Below are 6,359 nucleotides of genomic sequence, written 5' to 3'. Positions count from 1 at the left end.
CTAGGAATGGAACCACTGAATGACTTGGCTATTGCATTTCTTTGTATTTTTTTTCCCAAAAGAACTAAAATCAGCATACTATAGTGATACAGCCACATAGTGTTTATAGCAACACAAGAGCTGAGCCAGGTTATGGATCCAGTCCAAGTGCTCATCGATAGATGAATAGATTAAGAAATTGTGGCATATATACACAATGGAGTCTTACTCAGCTGTAAAGAAGAATGAAGTCATAGCATTTGCTGGTAAATGGATGGAACTGGAGAACATCATGCTACATGAAATAAGCTAGACTCAGAAAGTCAATGGTTGAATATTTTGTCTCATGTACAGACGCTAGATCAAAATCAGGGGGAAAAAGAGGGGGAAGGGTCACCAGGTAAATGGAAGGGGTATCACTGATGTGGAGGAGGGGGTTGAGGGGGAGGGAAAGGGGATGAACTGCTAAATGAGGTTGACCAAATTATGCTGTGTGCATATGTGAATATACTGAGGTAAATTCCACCTTTTGTATACCTATAAAATACCAATTTATTAAAACAATAAATATATATTTAGGGAAAAGGCCAGTGGAGCAGAGGAGTGAGAATGGGGTGGGGAGGGAGGGAGGGAAGGAAGGGAGGAGGTCCTGGGGACTTAAATGGAGCAAATTATATTCCATGTATATATGATCATATCAAAAGGAATCCCACTGTCATATGTAGCTATAATGCACTAATAAAAACAAAAAACAGGAGTGAAATGAGACATTTTTAGATAAAAATTGAGAGACTTCATTATCAACAGACCCATTCTAGAAGAAATGCATAAAGATTGGAAGAAGCACGCATGTGATGAACTATTTTACTAAAACCCTTACAACTAATATCACTTTTAATGGTGATATTTACCCTAAGATGAGAAACAGGGCAAATTGTTCACTCTTATGGATGCCCACTTCCACAAGTTTAATTCAGCATTGTATTGAAGGTCCTAGCTAGTGCAATAAGACTAAAATCAATCAATTGATCAATTAATTAATCAAATGAAAGACTTTAAATATTGAAATATGCAGTGTGCATGTAAAAAATCTTCAGAAAATGATATATAAACTATTAAAACCAATTATAAGTGATTTGGTATCACAGGACACAAAGGCAACAGTAAAATTATTTACATTTATGTATTACAGCAAAAAGTTTGAAAATAAAATTTGAGAAAACAGTAACATTCAGCATAAAAATCCATAAAATAACTAGGAATAAATTTTGCAAAATATGTTTAAGACCTTTACAGCAAAAATTTTAAAATTATGCTGACAGTATGTAACTAAAATTAAACTAAAATAAAAGAAGGTTATGCTTTATTTATAGATGGAAGTTTCAATATTGTTGAGATGTCACTTCTACCCAAATCATCTATAGAGAAATAGAGTCAACACTGTTCTAATTGAAATTATAGTAGCTGTTCTTCCTTTGGAGAAAAATGACTGATTCTGAGTTTATGTAGACATGAAAAGAACCTAGAATAACCAAAGAGTTTTTGAGAAAGAGCTAAGTGAAGGAATTAAACTACTTGATTTCAACACTTAACTGTAAAACTAACAGGACGATAGAAAAATTTACCACTGGTACTGAATAGAGTTCAGAAATACATCCAAATATAGTCTTATTTTCAAAGAAGTTATCATTGCAATTCAATGGGATAATGGGGAATATTTCAACAAATGGTGATGGAAGAAATGGATAAATGTATGAAGGAAAAGCAAATCTTGAATTCTTCCTTACAATGTATACAAATTATTTTGAGATGGAATATAAATTTCAAGATAAAAATATAAAGCTTTTTGAAGGACATAGACTATCACCATGAAATTGGGATAGACAATGGTTTTGTAAATGTAAAAAAGCACAAACTAGGGTTGGGGTACCTTGGTGTAGAGCACTTGCCTGGCATGTGTGAGGCACTGGGTTGAATCCTCAGCACCACATAAAAATAAATAAATAAATAAATAAAGTAAAGATATTGTGTCCATCTACAACTAAAAAAATTTTTAAAAAGCACAAACCACTTTTTTTTAAAAGAAGTTGTTATTAAAATTAAAAACTTCTGATAATCAAAACACCAGTAAGAAAAGGAAAGCAAGAGGCTGGAATAAAATATTTGTAGAAGAATATATCTGCCAAACCATTTTATCCAGAAGATGTAAAGAGTTCCTACATATCAATAACAAAAATAAGCAACTCTTTAAAAATGGACAAAAGATTAGATCAAGCACTTTAAAAAGAAGACAAGCAAATGACGGATGAGTTCAAAATCACTTGTCACCAGGGAAATTAGAAGTAAAACCACAATGGATAGGCTTTAAGAAGAACCAGAGTGGCTCTTGTTGAGAAAAGCCTCACATCTCTGAATATTTGTGAAGATATTTGTGAATTTTCCATCCATTATTAGTGGGAGTGCATGACAGCTCGGTAAACTGTCCGTTCTTGTAAAGTTAAACATGAATAATGCCCATAACTGCATAGTTCCACGTCTCTGTTTTTCACCCAAAGAAAATTTACACATATGTTGTCAAAAGACTCATACAAGGATGTTCATAACTGCTTTACTCTAACCTAGAATTGGAAATGAGCCAAGCTCTATCAACAGGAGAATGAATAAACAAACTGTGGGACATTTGTGCAATGAAATACTATCAGGCAATAAAAAGAGTGAACTAATGATACACTGAACCATATGGACAAACTAAAAAAAAAAAAGCCAGATCCAAAGGAATATGCAGTATGATTCCAGTGTTATGAAATTCAACCAAAGACAAAACCAATCTGTGGTGAGATTTTGAAATCAAAACAGTAGTTTTCTTGATAATCAGTTGAAGGGGATTGACCAGGAGTGTGTATGGGGAAATTTTATGGGAAGATGGAAATTTTCTGTCTTTATTTTGCTGTTGGTTGTGTGGATGTTTGCATATACTGATTGAACTCTATGCTTAAAGTCTGTGGATTTCATTTTATGTAAATTTTATGCATATAAAATGATTAAATAATTTCACCAATTCAAAGATTTCAGAGTTTTTTTTTCAAACAATAGTTTTTAATATAATTAGCTTTAAAGATTGTTTCTTCTCGGTTACTAGTAACTGACTTTGTCTTATTTTGACATTTCCCTGTCCAATTTGATCTTTATTGTTTTGTCTGAGATGAGTGAGGTTCTTCCTGGGAGAGTATTTTCACCTAAAATGAGACTCTGACATCAAACTCTGAATTGAAAATTGAGATAAAACAAAATAATCTAAGTTCTGGAGTCAAAAAAAAATTGGCATTTGTTTGGAACATTTACAAAATATATGAAAACCATTTTAACTCAATGAACTTTACTGGCCACAGGCATTGTCTAGGGAATGAGGTAAAGTCATGGTAGTTGACCTTGAGAAAATCACCTACCCATGTCTAAGTAAAATGAGTGCCTGGTTCATATGCTGCAAAGATGAAATGAGTTAATACTATAAAGAATTTAGAATAATGCCTGATATGGTTAAATGATCAATAAATATTAGTTATTGTTGGTATTCAGCAATCTATGGATAACTTTTCTTTTTCAGACACTGTTTAAGTTCCTGTGTGCTGTCAGAGGGAAATTAAAACTATAATCTTAACCCTCAAATATCTGTGGTTGAATTTGATGCAGTTCCCTTTTCCCAGCAAACTCTTTTGAACTTCAATTTATTCTTTAAGAACCAGTTCAAAGTGGACCTTCTTGGTGAGGTCTTCCCATTTTCTCCAGGTGAAGTAAGCTGTCTTTGTACAGAATGCAAAGCACTCATTTATTCTGTTGTTTTTCTGCAAACATTTATTGAATGTTTATTGAATCACGGGAGAGATGAGGCCACAGGGATAAAGAAAATTAAGACGTGGACCTTGATTTTGAGGGGTGTTAGTCTGGTCGTAGATGCAGACAGACACAGAAACAAGGGCAAAGAGTTATGTGCTCACCAGTGGGTAGAGAGCTAATGTATTTATTAACCTGCCCTTCTCCTGTACTGTGAGCCCCTGTGATCAGATTTCCCACATTTCATTCATTCCATCAAAAATTCCTCTTATACTACTTGTGCGACACAAGATACCTGCAACTATGTTTATTAAATGATTGAAATAATAGGAAAAAATGAGAAATGCTTAAAAAAGAGATGAGCAAGAGTGATGAAGAAGATGATATTATTAACAGCTAGTACTTACTGAGAATTACTGCTATAGTTTGGATCCTAAATGTCTCCCAAAGACCTATATGATAAAGTCTTGGTCCCCAGTGTGGCACTGCTGGGAGTTTGTGGAATCTTTGAAAGGTGAGGCCTAGTCTAACGTCTTCTGGTCATTCATTGAGGGTGTGTCCTTGGAGAGGGTTCGTGGGAATCCGGCCTCTTCCTCTTTGCCTTTCTATGTCTCAGCCTTGAGATGACTAGCTTGCTCTGCCATGCACTTCTGCCGTGATGTGCTGCACAGGCTCAAAAGCAATGGGGCCAGCCAATCATGGACTGACCCTCCAAAACTGTGAGCCAGAATAAAACTTTTCTCATTATAAGTTCATTATCTCAGGTATTTGTCATAGTAGCAGAAAGCTGACTAACACATTCATTATGGGCCAATTATCTAAGTGCTTAATTTAAACTACTTTGCAACAGAAATGTCCAAATTTTATGCCTGAAGAAACAGGCTCAGAGAAGCTAAGCAAATTGTCCTGGGACAGAGCCATGATTTCAAGTCAGGACTGTTTGCTTCCAAATACTATTTTTGCTCACTACTCTATACATCAGAAAGATGCTGGTTGGTGTCATTCTGGAAACATTTTGTGGTCAACTACATGTATCTGTGTTTGGTATTTCTTCTCTTGCCATTTTTCTTACTCTAAACTCTTCAGACACGATTACAGAAATAAAAGTTGTAGACCAATGGCTCCAGGGAGTCGTGTTTCAATTAGCAAATTTGAAGCCAGTGTGGTCAGCTCTCTAGATTCTGACATACCTACTCTCTCCTTTTTCTTTTTTGCAGTGTAGTTTAAAATGTGCTGATAGAGAATTGGAGTGCTGACGGTTGCACCAACCTACCCATCAAAAAGAAGGAGGCAGTGGGGAACAGTTAGGAAGAACATAAAGATATTCCTTTCCATTTTTTAAAAGCCTTTACTGGCAGTGAGAGAGTGAGAAAGATAGGAGATGGTCCAAGGGGGCCTTGTGTTTCATGACTTTAAAGGTACTTACTGTGGGGCAAGAAGTTATTTTTCTTTTTTGGCTTCTCTAAATAAGGATAGACAAATCATCTTAGAAGACAAAGGAAGTTTCTGTTTCAGCATCTGGCTCAATGTAAGCCTTGGAAATTGTTTTATACTCTGATGTTTCAGTGGATATCTATTTAGTCAGAACTTTTTTGGGAATATGTAAAATCAGATAGTTTCAGTGTTCACAATTTTAGGGACTATCTTCTGTTTTCCTGTCCAATTAGCTAGTCTGGATGAAAACCTGAATTAATTTTAATAGAATTTTTCCAAGAACACTTTGCATTTTATTTTATTAGGATGGCTATCTGTTTGAAAAATCAGTATAAACAGGACAAAATAAGCATCTTAAAAGATTTTTAGGAAAAATAAGCTAGTCTGTTAGGATAGGAATGGAAACTTGTGATATTTTAAGCAATCTCAGAAATCAATTCACTTCAAGGCAAATGTGTGTCATCTTAGTAGGATAACTTATTTCTTTAGCCCTGACATGGGCATGAAAAGATCAATAAACCATATGCCAAAAGTCAGTTTAAAAATTGTGTTCTTATTATGATTTTTCCCAAGAAAAACTGCATGTGTATATACAGAACTAATCTAAAAGGACAAATTTGAGAGCATTAAATGAAATGGTGAAGACCTGTATTAGTAAAATTAGAGTGATATGAAGGAGAAGATAGATAAGATAAAATCATTCTGTTATAATCTGACTACTAGAACATCAGGATTGCTATTAATTCAGAATGGATATTATTGTATTGATGCTCTACTTTTTATACCAAATGTTAATAAATTCTTCTATTTTTTTGTATTCCACATTAAGTAATTTCTATGTTGTCTATTTTATACTTCATCCTATTTTTATATTTTGGGATACAATAGTAATTATGTTGTTAAATGTTGGGTATAAAAGTCAAATTATATAACCTTATATTAAATCTAGTTTATAATTAGTTTGAGGAGTTCTAACTCCAATTTTGAGTTTTCCTTGATCCTTTCTCTTAGAACCCAATTGATAATATTATCATACTACTTTCTATTGAATTGGTCATTTCTGCAGCACCATTATTTTAATTGTTAATTAGTAGACTAAAATATCTAGAGTATAG

The sequence above is a fragment of the Sciurus carolinensis genome, chromosome 6 (genome assembly GCF_902686445.1).
Source record: "Sciurus carolinensis chromosome 6, mSciCar1.2, whole genome shotgun sequence".
In the NCBI taxonomy this organism is placed as follows: Eukaryota; Metazoa; Chordata; class Mammalia; order Rodentia; family Sciuridae; genus Sciurus; species Sciurus carolinensis.
This window is presented reverse-complemented; position numbering follows the sequence as displayed.